General features: G+C 43.4%; 1 long non-coding RNA gene across 3 annotated transcripts in view; it reads right to left on the bottom strand.

Moving 5' to 3' along the window:
* LOC143422004 (uncharacterized) overlaps positions 1–7728 on the bottom strand; it is a 119896-nt gene extending 112168 nt beyond the window's left edge. For all 3 annotated transcript variants that reach the window (XR_013101584.1, XR_013101583.1, XR_013101582.1), the window contains exon 1: positions 7271–7728. This is a non-coding gene — a long non-coding RNA (uncharacterized LOC143422004). The remainder of the gene's footprint in view (positions 1–7270) is intronic.
* Positions 7729–14925: the final 7197 nt, after the last annotated feature.

Below are 14925 nucleotides of genomic sequence, written 5' to 3' on the forward strand. Positions count from 1 at the left end.
CCTGCGACTCTCACCCCCGCTGAGGCACGATGGAGAGGGGTATGAAAAAAAGAGGTGGAGGGAGGCAGACAGAGATGAGTTAAAACAGAGAGCGAGGGCAGGAGTGTCGGTTAGAAGCACGCCCACACGCTGAGCACAGCTCTAACATTACATTCTGCTTAGAGGCTCGAGTCTCAGTGGAACAGCAATCATCCTTCACATAAAAGCTTCTCTGACACCTTCATACGACTGTCTGTTTTCCTGTACCTGCATACATTCTGCTTTGTTTACAATATGCAGCAACAAGTGAGGACTCAGAGAATCAAAGGAGAACAGATCAGCTCTCAAACCGACAGGCTGTTTCTGAGAAGGGTGGCGTGTCACACGAGTGTCAGGAGGGACCTCATCTGGAGTCAGCTTCAATCAGCTGTTTGCTTATTTGGAGTCACAATTACTAGAATTTGTTACCTCAAATTACAATTATGCTTCATTCTTTCCCTTAATTAACCGCCACCACGAAGGCCATGCAATCATAATCAAACCAAATTTTAGTGACACAGAAGTGCTCGAATTTTCAAAATGATCAGGATCTGGGTCATGCTGCAAAATCAAACCTGCAATAATACAAAGGAACCCCAACAATGAGAAGAACACCGATACGCAAGGAAAAACTCCCTTTTTAACAGAAGAAACATCCAGTTGGGGGGACGGGGAGCAAGACAGGACAAAAGAGTTTATGATAACTAATGCAGAGTGGTGTATTCATACACAGTGATGTGGCTTTACATCTTCACAAATAAATATAAATACAAATTATAGAAAGAGACATGCTTGCAGTGCAGTACTGATCGAAAGCCTCCCTGAACAGGGCACAAAAACAAATGTGGTGCAGAGAAGCTACACGCGTCCAAAACCATCATGCACTGTCGATCTGTTATCACGAGGTGGGATAAAGTAAGAACAACCAGACGTGGTAAGAATAATAAGACTCCTCAGAAGTCTCTAAAAAATTAATTACCAGAATCATATCTGAGATTTTCTCTGTCTGAAGTGTTCGTGTGTCAGTGATGTTCAGCAGCTCACTTATTAAATATTTTCAAGGGTTAAGATTAATGTTAAATGAATAATACTTAATGTACAGCAAGGTTATTATCGTTAACGAAAACTAACGAAATAACGAAAACTAGAAGTGAAAAAACATTTTCGTTAACGGAAATAAAAATAAAACAAGACTTTGCAAAAAAAGGAAAACTAACTAAGACTGTAATGAGTGTTCACAAAACTAACTAAAATTAACTGAATTTATAGCAAAATGTGTTTAGTTTTTATGTGTGTGCGTGTCATACAATAGTCGAGGGTGAAAATAAAGTGTAGTTTCCAGGTTTTTGCTTGCTGTGTCTCATTATGCCAGCAGGTGGCAGCACGTTAGTCGAGTCGTCTGTGTCGCTGCTCCGTCCACGCGCAGAATCATGTCAGCAAAAGTCGGGAGAAAGCGCCAGAGTCCAATTTGGGATTACTTTGAATATGACTGTGTTTTGGATAAAGCAAGTGTCTTGTAGTGGAAAGAGACAAATTATGAGGGACATTTCTAAAGGGAAAAAAATCCCACAAACCTTAAAGTGCGCTTGAAAAGCTCACACAAGAAGGCTAACCTAGCTTACCTTGAGAAGGTAAGGGAGCACACTCAACCCTCATCCCCAGAAACAGAAGCTAACCCCAGGCAAGGCAGCGTGATGCATCCCGAGACAACTCCACAAAAAACATTAATGCAGTGGTGAATGTGCAGCGTTGGTGAATGTGTTTATTGAGACTGGGATATCTACACAACTGTGTGAGTCTTCAAAAGGTTTAGCAATGCACCCGGTGCTGCAAGAGTTAATAGTCTCATTGGGGCCAAGATATATCTTATAGTTGCCTGGTATCAGTGGTTGTTCATCTGCCCTCACTTTTTACCAGAGGTTCCCCATAGGTGGGAATGTGAGTTGTCTGTCTCTGCATGTTAGCCCTGCGACAGACTGGGGACCTGTCCAGAGTGCAGTGTAGCTGGAATAGCAACATACCCAAGGATAAGCAGAAGAGCATGACTGATATGATGAAACTGGGATGTTGTTACACTTAATTATTGCAAACACGACTAAAACTATAACTGAAACTAATCAAAACTAAACTGAAACTAAGGATTTTCAAAAAAAATAAAAACTAAACTAAACTAGCAAACAACTGGTAAAAACTAATTAAAACTGATATAAAATTGAAAATCTGAAGTCAAAACTAAATAAAAATAAAACTCATGAAAATTGCAAAACTATTAAAACCCTAATGTACAGCTGCAGTTTCCATGATGCTTATGTAGGCTGTAAATGAGATGTGAGCACAGATAAATGTTCCAAATTTAATTTAAAATGTTGCAGAAACATCTGTCAGTAATACAGGACACACTGATGCACTCAGTGTTCAGGATCAGGCTTCACGGGTCCTCCTGATGCATTCACTATAATACAGTTTTATGTTGATCTGGGATGTTCTTGGTATTCAGGCCCAATCCTTCTCTCTCTCCTGCTTCTATTTTAGGGAAATACATTCACTGTAAAAGCTTTTTATTATCTTATGATTACTAGGATATCCGCTCATAAAAGCCTGAGCGCTCCAGGAAAACTTCACTGCAGCACCTGCACAATAAAAACACGGCCTAATTATTGTCCTTTGCAAACAGACACAGATCCGACAAATCAGCCGAACATTTCTACTGTAATTTTACAGGAATCGAATCATTTCTTATAAATAGATTTTGCAATGTTATATCTTCACGTCAAACAAAGTCAGACTTCAGAATGAAGTAGGACGTGGTAGTAGGTTCAAAATGTAATTATTAAATATTTAAATAAATATGTGACATCGTGGGTGTGAGGTGTGGGTGTTCCACCAACGGCACATATAACAATGTTTACTCTGTAATGTAATATCCAAGATACAAGGTGCTGCGAGACGAGCACCTGGGAAAGGTCAGGAAATGATGTTGCTCTTATAAGGACCAAAACCAGATGAGTGAGAGTCTGTGTTTTGTTGTTTTCCTTCCTGTTTGCCACCAGGATCAAACACCAGGCCGAATTTCACTCAAACTGGCAAAATGACGACGACGTTAGATTTGATTTAAATGTGTTGTTTTGAAACTGAAGAACTGGGCTGTGGCTTTGGCAGATAACGGACTTTTAAGTCCTCTTGTAGTTGAAATGAGCTGGCGCTGTTTCTTTCTTTTAAAGCCGACATCTGCGGGTAAAGGCTGCAGGATGAATACCAACTATGGCCCATTAAGAAACACTCTTCAAAAACACCTGCTAGTCCCCCAGCTGGACACCGCACCCAACTCATTTTAGATTTACTTGCTACAAATTCAAGAAATTCAAGACAAGTTCCTGCGTCGTCCTTGTAATTTTAAAGCCCAATTCATTTCTGCAACAAAGACCCATTTTATCTGAATTCAGCAGCTTTACAAAAACAAATCCAGGAGAGTCGTGTACCTCGGAGAGGAGTGAAAATAATCAATGCTCCTACAAACCTGATGTGCTCGGACACTCTGCATGTCCCCAGCAGCTGGCTGGTGCAACTGCTCGAGGGAAAAGTAACAGCTCCAAAGAGACAGACCAGCGTTGACCTCGGTGACAGAGTGTGTGAGAGAGAAGGCGTGAACCCTTCTACCTCTCCTCTCTGATGTCAGACAGAGGAGCCTTGCGTAGATGCTGACGCCCGTGCAGCCGGTAAAGCAAACACACTTTCTGACAGCTGATACGTAGTATGGACTTTGACCTAAACTGAGCCTCAACAACAGCCTAGCGTCAGCCCGGCGCTTCCTCGGGTCCGGTCCGATGCCCTCCCACACTGTCAGGAGCCGTCTCCAAACCACCCACACTTTCTTATGTAAGGGGATAATCCTGTGCAGTCATTTCAATGATGCACAGCGCAGGAGGTGTAGCGCTGCATAACTATTTGATGCCCGTGGTGAAACCAGTGCATTAACGTTTGATAATCATAATACCTCGCAGCAGATTATACCTCCTTGTGCTGCCCCAAAATTCCCCTTCTCACTCAGTCCTCTGCATCCTGCACTGCATGCAAAGTATGGAGGAATATTTGAAGAGCTGCAGCTCCTCTGACACTTTAATGACCCGCGCCTTTCCAGACTCCCCGGCTCTTTCTCAGACATCTCAATCACCTTCCCCTCTGGTTTAAAAAAAAAACTCATTTCACATGAACGCTCGCTGTGTGGGTCCTCCAGCAGAAACAAAAAGGCGGCCTCTTCGTGATCTGGCAAACCATAAGCTTGCCTTTATCTTCCCTCCCTCATTAAACTCTGAATAACTCAGCAGAGAGGCAGAAAGACGAGAGAGAAAAGTGATTGAATTCTGTTGGAGGAATAAAAGCCCCTCGAGGCTACCGTTTTGAATGTGTGCCATGTCGAACAGTGAATCCAGAGATCCTAGAGACAACAGACCCTGGAAGAATGGTCTATAGACACAGCTCCAGGGCGGGCCAGCTACTGTAGATAATGTACCGCGGATGCCGTGTCACGATGATGACCCGTCACGACCTCGGAGGAAGGCGGAGGAAAGAGCTGCGAAAGGGAAGTCAGGGGGAAGTCGTGGCACCAAACTCGATATCTCTATTCAAACGCCGCGCTGGCAACCTGGTCGCACTGAATGCGGCCCAATTATTTCAATACACCAGCAGCCCTGGGAAGGAGCAGAGAAAGGGGACGCACGAAAAGAAAAATGAGTTTGACATTCAGGCGAGCTGGCTGAGGGAGGTAACAAGTTCACGGCCCTTTCAGAAAACACGGCCGCCTGGTGTGTGATGGATCACGGAGCCTCTGACGGGCCATCGGGGGCGAGACCCGGGCAGTTACGCATGGGAACCCAGTCTCCAAGGAATAAGGGAGTCATGGTGCAAATAAATGAAAAGATGGAAGCTGCCTCAGCTGCTTCCTGAGCTGCTCCATGTGGAGCCACAACGCTGCTGCTGCTCAGAAATGACAGGACCGATGCTTTTAAGGCCTCAACAATCCACTCAGAGCATGTAGTGCAATTTGTTCGAGAATAAAAGAAGAAAAAATAGAAACTGTAACAAAACTACATTTCCCATAGTGCTCCTCAGTAGGCTCGTTAATTAAACCACTGCCCTCATACTCCAAACTTCTCAGCCACACAAACCTTCAGAGTAAGAGTCACACAGGCCGTGGGGAGGAAAGTGAGCACTGTGTCTATGGAAGGTCCTGTTAGATGATGAGTCCAAAAAAATTCTTTAGAATGAAAAGAAAAGATAAACGAGCTTCACACCAAGTCCCAGCTCATCATTCAGAGCTCCTCTCACTCTCTCTGGTCTAAACACCAGCCGGTGTGCAACACAAGAATTTAGGTACTAAAAAAATGCAATTGTAACTAATAATAATCATTACAATAATAATAATAATAATTTCAATATGGACAAAAGGTTCTGTTTTTGGTCATGCAGCCCCCTATTCAGAAAGCTCACTTTTTAATCACTCATTAAACTTAAAAAACAGATCAATTGTGATTTTTAGTGACTTAAATTATTATTTTTCATTTTGGCACAGGACGTACGCTGTTTTCTTTGGTGTCCTGGTCATCTACCATCTATGTCTTGTCCACAGTTGGACATTGGGGAGCCCAAAACCAGAACCAAAATAGACACAACACTGGACAAAACTCCACTGGCTGCTTCAGGTAACAACAACACGATGTTACCTGCACCTGTGTTGCTTTGTGACTGCAGAAAGTTAGAAACTGTGCGGACAGCTGGTTTCCACGTGAATAAAATCATCCGCAGGACAAAGAAGCAACCAAATGAATCTGACGTCTGCATTTAAAGGGACAGTTCACCCAAACATCACGTGTGCGTGTTTTTCAGCAGGGCTTTTTCTCCTTTCTGATGTTTCTGGGTGAGATGCTGGCTGTACAGATGTCTCCATCTGTTTGCTTTGTTTGGTGGAGTCGTGTGATTGGTGCATGTAGTGCATTACAAAGAAAATAGTTACAACATTAAATTGCTGTTTTTGTTTGTTTGTTTGTATGTTTTTTTTGGATGTGACATGAATTTGGTTTTGTTACATTAAAGCATCAACATCTAAACGTTGTCGAAGAAGAACGTGCACATCTGCTCTGACCTCTCCGATCTCTAGCTTCTATATTTAATAGTAGCTCTGCTCTCCACAGATCATTGCTGAGCCAAGTACACAGATAAATATCAGTTGTGTTTTATTAACATGTTAATTGTGACCAGAAAAAAAGGCACTAAATCTACAAGCACAGGCCAGCAGAGGAACATTTTGCTGCAGCACTTCCTGTAAACCCCTAAATATCTAAATGGGTAATGAATCTAATAATAGACTTCAAGTCACAGAGTTAGCTACAGCATGTCTGGTATGTCAGAGACGGCAACAGCAGCCACTACTCCTCTAAACACAAGTGCAGCTTGTGACTAACGAGGATTGCTTCATACTGGACACCACTGGGATTTCCACAAAGGAGAAATTAGACATTATTAGTCAGGAAACACATATTTAAAGATATTTCATTGATTGGTGAACATGCTGAAGTGTATTTTATGTGATAATAATAATTTAATAAATATTTTTCAGCTGTTTGACAAAAGGATCCATTGATTAGTAAATAAAATAACCGTCTTACATAACTGTAGCTCTACTTGGTGGGAGATGACGCCAGATCATTGATAAAAGGTATATATGTAATTACAGCGCGTTGCAAAGACGAGCGTCTGAACCACCACGGCTGATCTAACAAACACATCCAAGCATCACAGGAAGGGCTTCTGTCGAAAATCTCTTCACTAAAAGAGAAAATTCGTCACGTCTTTGCGCTCCAGCTCAGCGTGAGTGAGTGCGAGTGCCCGGCCAGCAGCACGGCTCTGTGATTTCTCCCTTATTGTAACCACGTGGCTACGTTCGCAGAGTCTGTCCTCCCTCAACACGTGTATGCATGTGAACATCTGAGCTATAACAGTTCCCATGTGCAGCGCTAAAGGGAGCAGCTGGAGTTTCTGTACTTTGGCTCGGCTGCGGCGACACCGGTCGGACGGCGCTGAGAGGAGACGGTGCAGAGGCTGTCAATCAGTCGCTCAATTCCCCACCAACACGCACGCATGCACACAACACGGGTAAACGAGAAAAACACTGGATGCACACTGCTGGAGTTTGCAAGCATAAAAACCAAGCAAAGCGAAAGAGCGAGCGCTTGTTCAGTGTTTTCTGGGCACTGACCTGGACAGCACAGCAAGCACAGCGCCGGTCAGCCTCTCATCTTCTTCTCTCCTCACGTTTCACACTCCAGCTCCCTCCTGACTGCCTTTTAAAGTTGGTCCCTCTGCTCTTTTTGAGGTGAAACTCGTTGGTGGAGGAGGGAGGGGAGAGCAGGAGAAACGTGGGCTCTCTCTTGCCTTTTTGTCCCACTTCTTGTCCTCTTCCTCCTATTTTCTTTACTTCTCTTCTCCCTTGTTGTCTCTTTCTCTAGGTGAAATTCTGCACCTCCTCTTGCTCTTCCATAGCAAAACGCAAACCTCTCCACACACACTCACTAATGGAGGGAGGAGGGGAAAAATAATATGTTGTGAGAGAGAGCGAGGGCGAGCGGGAAGGAGAGAGTCGGGGAGAGAAAGCAGCAACAAAAGTCTGCTCAGTCACCTCGTCTCCCTCCTGTTCAAATTTAGAGGCTGGATTTCAGGCTGTGAGTCAAACTCTACTGGGCATGCCCACAACTGTGGCACACTTTGTGATGAACACTCACTTCCTCTCTCGTTCTTGCCTCCCCCACCCCTCTCACAGCCCTTTCTCTGCCTCCCTCCCCTCTCCCTATAGCTCGGTTTAGCAGGGATCAGGGATTGCTGGTGCTAGTCCAAAGTCCACTCAGCTCCACGGGACAAGCCCCACTTTGCATGAAAAATATCACAACTTCAGCACAACTAAAAGTACTGGGACGGCTGCTGTGACAGAAAGATGACACTCTCTTTGATGATTTTGCTGCCAAAAATATCGTAGGCTTGCTGAACATTTCCAATCTATGTAATTCAATCATGTGCATGTTAGAATCCTGTCTGGACTTCAGTTATGTCATATTTAATCCAAAACTAATGGACGTGTCACTCAGGATCACACACAGATCAGCCACACTCACTTTTGCTAATGAAATGTTTTCATATAAACAGTTTCCTGCGTCGCTTCTGCTCCAAACAGATCAAGTATTATCTGGACCCGTGTGACATCCTATTCAAGGACTGCTTGGGCCCGGCTCTCTTGCGCCTTATCGCTGATGGTGATATTTGCAGACCTCAAGCAGAGCATTCTGACAGCTATGTGAGGTATATCTAGTCTAGTCTAAGCACCATTAGACTAGACTAGACTCTGGACGGCATTGTGTGACGCATTTCTTCAGCAAGCCAGCCTCGTGCCTGTGCTATCTCTATCTCTGGCTCCCCACACTGACCCAGATTCTCCCTAGCAAACCATCAGGACGCCATGTATCAAAACCAGGCTGTGGAACGAGGACAGCGAGTTCAGAGAGCGGCAGACGGGCAATGAAAGAGAGACGGGCAGAGAAAGTTCCCCCGGCATCTGCAGACAAATTCAGAGAAAATACTTTGAAATGAGCGGCCGGTTCAGGGAACATTTTTAACCGTAGCCAGGGACCCGTGCTGTGTCGAGACAACAGCGTAATCCTGTGGACGGTTTGAGCAGAAAGTAATCCATCTGGAGCATCTGAGGGGTGGAGATAGGAGCCAGGTGGAGGAGGAGGTCCAGACGGCTGCAGGGTTGACCCCGAGAGGTCAAGAGGTCATGAGAAACAGCCAGTCAATATGAATAGAGGGGTCAATGCCATGGCTGGATAAGTCAGAGCCACATGTGCCGGGGTCGATTGATGGAAGGATAGAGCATGGGGGTGGGAGCGGAACAAGATCCAAATTAAAAGCCGCAGAGGACGATAGACGAGCTTGACGAAACCACCGTTACTACACAGTTTGGGCAAAGTGTCTTCTCAAACCACATTCACAACTTTCTGCAGGCGACATGAGCTTTCTCCAGAACTTGCTGTCTTGGTTGTCTGGACACGCACTTGCAAACAGTCCCTCCTGGGAGGTATTCGCAGCGTCACACTCGGCCAAGCACATCACAGCGACTGAAGTGTGAAGCATGTAAAAAGTAAACGTAGGACAGATTACTGCATAGCGTTAGGCAATCAAGCCAGAACTTTGTTTTAGAACAAGTGAAGCCTTCATTTTCCCCGCGGATATTCAGGATACCCAATGGAAAATAGAAAAGGCATCTCAGCTGCATGTTTGAAGTCCGCTCGAGTGTATACTTCAGTCAGGCAGAGTCATTCAACCTGCTCATGCTACTTAGAGTTAAAACAGATCCAGGAAGAACCGAGTCTCTGAATGACATTCAAGACTTAATCCTGAACCCCAGTCGGGCCTTTGTCTAAACTCTATTCAGTCTATTCCAGTAGGGTTGGGTTTCTTTGCACATATCAGCGTCTGCCCTAATACTCACGTTGATTCTATATAATCTCTGACCATACTAAATAATAACTCCCAATAAACATCACCATCTTTGTGATTCATCCCATCTTAAGAATTCTAAAGCTCAAATAATCAACCTCTGTGGGAACAAGTGTTATGTGCCCGAGCTGTGGTTCTGCAGCATCCTGCCCGGACTGAAACACACAGCATACATACACCGGCCCTCTCACACTGGCTCTCTGGTGACCTGTGATCCCAGCTATTGTCCGGCTCAGGTCTATCCCGATGAGGGACCGAGCAGCAAACAAAGCCCTGACATTAACTCCGGCTTGGCTGCCCTCTCAGACTTTGACCTGCAGCCCCCACAAACCAGCCAGGAAAATGAAATAAAGCGGGTCAGACAAACTTTAACCCCTCTGACGACCACCCGCCCGCTGCTCCCTCCACCAGAAGAGGCCAAGAATGACAAGCTGCTTACAGGCAATAGATGAACAGTGACCATCCACCTGCTCCTGTGCAAACAGACGTGTCACATGTCTCGTTAAAGTGCGGCAAGTGAACACTAAGTGCGGGGGCGGGGGGGTTAAAAGCAATAATGGTGGCGAGTCAGTTGTTTGTTTTCTCGTTCCTCCAGTCAATAAACCAATAACAAGTAGCTAGAGAACACACAGACATGTTGAACTTGCTAAGCAGTGTGGCGCCTGCATGGAGGATGCCGCTGCCGCTTTTTATTGATCATATTTTACTGGCGCGAAACAGGAAATTCATTCAGTATCCTGTGCTGAAAATTGGCTCACTATGATCACTTTTCTAACAGATGTGAAAAAGCAAGTACAATCAATGAGTTTACTGTTAAATTCTCAAACACTGCATTTTTATACAGCATGCCATAGCCTACCACAGCAATGATGAAAAAGTTTCAGGGATTTTTTGTTCATAATTATTGAAGATCATGAACACGGTGGATCTTCAGACCTCAGGAATCAGTTTTGGGTAAGAAAAGCATCCTATTATCAGACACTCGGTACAATCTATGGATTCAGTGGACTGTGCCTTTAATTAAATCAATGAGCTTGGGACTTTGTCGGATTGAGGTTTTGGACTCTCCACCATTTGACCTTAGAACTGAAGAAGCTTCTCGGATGAGAGGTGAAACGTCTTCAAGCAACTTAAAGAAGTCCAGACGCTTTTCTTTGCAAACTCCTTTGACGGTTGAGGTTTTGACATTTATTTCTAAACGAGCTGAACTAAAAGCATGTCGCGAAAGGTCAAACAGCTGGTTAGACATGCTGATGTTAAAGAACTCCCACCGATAAACCAACAAATTGGTTTTGTGAAAGTATGGATCTGATCTTTCCAGCTGTTGATATGCAATCTTTATTAATGACACGTTGGCAGTATCAGTAGCAATAATGATATCTGAACACTGTCCTGTATCCTCCTATGATCTCCGTATGTGTTTTTCCATCTGAAACATGATCTTTTATTTTTAAGTTTATCAGCAGAGAACTGACTGATAGTTCTGGGTAGATGTGTTGCAGGACTGAAGACTCGGAGACACGACGGAGCTCAACATTTCCCTCTTGTGCTTCGCTGTTGAACCGCTTGTATGTATAGAATCAGCCAGTGTGTGGAGCACTAGTGCCTCCTTTTGACTTTTAGACATACTGCAGTGTACACAATCATTTTCTCCTCCAGTCAATGTTTTTTTCCACTGTAAAAGTGAGAAAGGTATACTCGTACTTATTAAAAAGAAAGTCAGTAATTTGGACTACGCTGTTGCTGGAACAATAATTGTGGTGTTGCAGTAATAACAGCCAAAGACAACAAAGAACAGTTTGGGATATTTTGTGAATATCAATGAGGCTGTGTCATCGTTTCACTCTAGAGGAATACCGCCGAGGAGAGATTAAAGCAAATCCGAGGAAGGCTAGGACATGAAATGGTAAACAGACTGAGACGTATATAGTGAATTTCTAACTGAACACTCGAAGCACTTGTTACTACCTCATTCACTCAGTCACATTCATGCACACACTCACACTCTGACAGATGCACTGGAGCCAGTATCGTGCTTCAGTGGGGGACTTCAGTGTGCAAACTGGAGTAGTCAGGGAGTGGACCAGTGACGTTCTGACTGATCCACTCTACCACAGTCCCCCACAAGGAGGCCGGCCACAAATGGAGAGGAGGTCAGTTTTGATCCTTGAATCGTTCTCATTATTACTTACAGAGGATTGTGACAAAAGTAAAGATTCTGATAGTTGTTTCACCAAATTTACAGTTAAAATAAAACAACTTCAGACAGAAAGACAAACCTGGAAACATCCGTAATACATGTGGTCATTTAGATGAAGGAGCCTGTTTTGGGGCGTTATACTTGAAAAACTTTCCAGAGGAGCAATCAGTGATGTCAGCTGGCTCAGGGCTATTATGAGATGATGGTAATAATCATAAAAACTGACCTTTCCGAATGTTGCATATCACAAAGCCATGACTGTACCTTCACAGGTCTGCAGTCTAACGGCAGTTCCTCGAGCCTTCAGAGTGCCTCTCCGGTTAAAGCAGGACAGCAGCTTTGAGCTGCACAACCACACCGCCTCCACCTTTATAGCCTGGATCCTGCTGCACGGTGCAAATTGAAGGAATAGATTTCCAAGACAAAACCTGCACCTCGATTGATCCCACCTTGAAAGAAAGAAATACGTTGTCATCAATGATCCTCTTTGTTAATGCTTTTGTTGGCAGAGCAATTCACATCCAAACAGCAAACATCAATCGATGTGCCATTAAGAGACGCTTCTGTCATTAACACAGAAGGTTATCAGTTCCATGTTTTTGATTCGGCATCAAAGTCAATACAGAGAAAAAGTGCAGCAGGACTCACTTGATGCTGGACTTGAGAATTAAAGTTCAACAGCTGATTGGTATGGACATGCACCTGAAATTATGATACAGTCAAACTACTTGAGATCAATAAAGCTGCTTCCCAGACTACTGCACCATCCACCAGGTGCTATTGGGATTCCACTGTTTTGCTGTGGGGAAGCGCCACCCTCTTTATTGGAAAGAAAGGCTACGATTAATATTCTTGCAGACTATCGAGCTGCAACAGGAAGCAGCAGAGTCTTTGAAAGTTATAGCTGCTTCGTACTTGGTGGTAAAAGAAGGGGGGGGCCCAGCTCCCTCTAGAGACCCCGTCACCGATAATTAGCGATCAATCAGGAATTAGTTTAAAAGCTCAAAAAGAACACCGAGAGCACTATTAGATCACAAAGATTCACTGCTCTCCAATAATTGCTTTGGATGTTTAAAAGGGGCCAAGGTCCCTGGGTTTGTTTTATCTCAGTGTCCTATTGCAAACTAGAGGAGGATCAGACACAGAATGAGCATTTATGTGACTGATATTCATAAACATCAGGCCTTTTAATGAGACACGATGAACTGCAAATCTTGATCTAATCTCTCTTGGCTGGAGCTACAAACACACAGTATTTTTCCTCTGGGTTGAAGCCGATGGTTCTACACTGTAAAAAATACATTAAGGTTGTAAATGATAGTAAAACACAGTAACATACTGTGAAGTGAGTAAATGTTAACTTTACTGTTCCACTTCTATTACTGTACAGTATGTTACTGTCTCATCCAAAGGATGGAGTTACAAATATTCCTTCTTTGTTACTTTAACTCAGCATTGCTGCTCTTTTTGTCAGATTGAAACATACACAGACTTTCCTTTGTCTTCCAAACCTTCGACAGAGACGTTCACTTTGCGTTTTTGAGCAGATAATTAGCCTGTGTTTGGTTGTCAGCGCCAACAATCTGTGTTTGATTTTTGATCATCTTTAACCCTTTAAGACCTACCATAGAACCAAGTCCGCCAGAGCTTATATTATATTTTTACATGTTGTGGAGCCATTTTGAGGAGCATTTCAAGTTGCTATATATCAATACAACCATTACAGCCTAAATTCTAATAATATGTCTGCATTAAGTGCATAGTAATTACCAGAGGTGTGGACTCGAGTCACATGACTTGGACTCGAGTCAGACTCGAGTCATTAATTTTATGACTTTAGACTTGACTTGAAAAAATGTTCTAAGACTTGTGACTTGACTTGGACTTTTACACCAATGACCTGGGACTTGAATTGGACTTGAACCGGTTTACTTGAAAAGACTTGATATTTCACCCCAAATATAAAATTTAACATGCATATTATATAGAGATTGAAAATGTGACGTCATTCAGGGGTAAACCGCAAAGGATTCTGGGAACTCATGGCAAGAGGTACTAGCGCACGCAGGCTTTCAATTGAAATCAGTCACACAGCGATAAAAAGGAAACACAAAAATGTCAAGAAGCTGTTGTATTATTAACTGCAATAGCCGGTCGCATGACAGCCACGGGAAGCCGACGGGTAAAGAGATCGGTTGTTATCGGATTACGTCGTTGAAGAGAAATTGTTCGAGCCATGTTTCCAAAGTAACAAAGAGGCGACTGGATTGCAGCCATTCAAAGACAAAATATAACGTCCCAGAACACTCCAGCTCACAGGTTAGTCTGCTCCAAGCATTTACACGAAGGTCAGTCTGCTGTTGTAGTTAATGCGTCATTTTCATAACATAACTGGTGATATAGGTTACAAGCAAGTCTGGTGCTGAACAGAAATTGTCGCGCTATGCTCCTTTGTTTATTGTGCATAAATAGTGAATTGTCCTGACACAATATTGTGTTTCGCCTCTGTTATTATGGCACATTGACAAAAAATATACTTTTATTCACAGGATAAAACAGGTTTTTTGTATCACTAATTGTCCAGTGCGATTACAGCATACAGTATTATTGTCACTGCTACATTTCTGTGATGCTACCAGAAATTATTTCCACTACTAATTAATTACCGTTGAGCTCAAAGGTCCTATTAATAAACGGTTAATGAATGTGTATTTATGAAGACAATTTGTGAGACTGGTAAACTTATGATACGTACGATGGTCTTTCGTTCTACACGGTGCATTTCAAGGTCCTGCACCCATCCGTCGGTAAACTGTACCTGGGCTTGTTGCAGTGACCTGAAGTTACTAAACTTCATGAGTGTATGCGCTCACTCCAAGAACCGTATGATTATAAATATGCATATAAATATGCTACGATGAGATAGCTGACTTCATCTAACTAGCAAATGTTGTCCAGGCTACGTTGGTGATGCAGTTTTTTTTAATATGTATGATATTTTTGTCATGCGATTTTAAAGCCGGTCCTACAACCGCATCCAAGAATAACATGCAGCTTATCTCAGAACTGTCGGTGAAAATTATTCTTGGAGCTAGGTTTAATTGAGCTGCATTTTAAAGAGGTGCAATTTCACAATTTGTGTATATTTTCTAAGTTCACTATTT

The sequence above is a fragment of the Maylandia zebra genome, linkage group LG14, assembly GCF_041146795.1.
Source record: "Maylandia zebra isolate NMK-2024a linkage group LG14, Mzebra_GT3a, whole genome shotgun sequence".
Taxonomy (NCBI): Eukaryota; Metazoa; Chordata; class Actinopteri; order Cichliformes; family Cichlidae; genus Maylandia; species Maylandia zebra.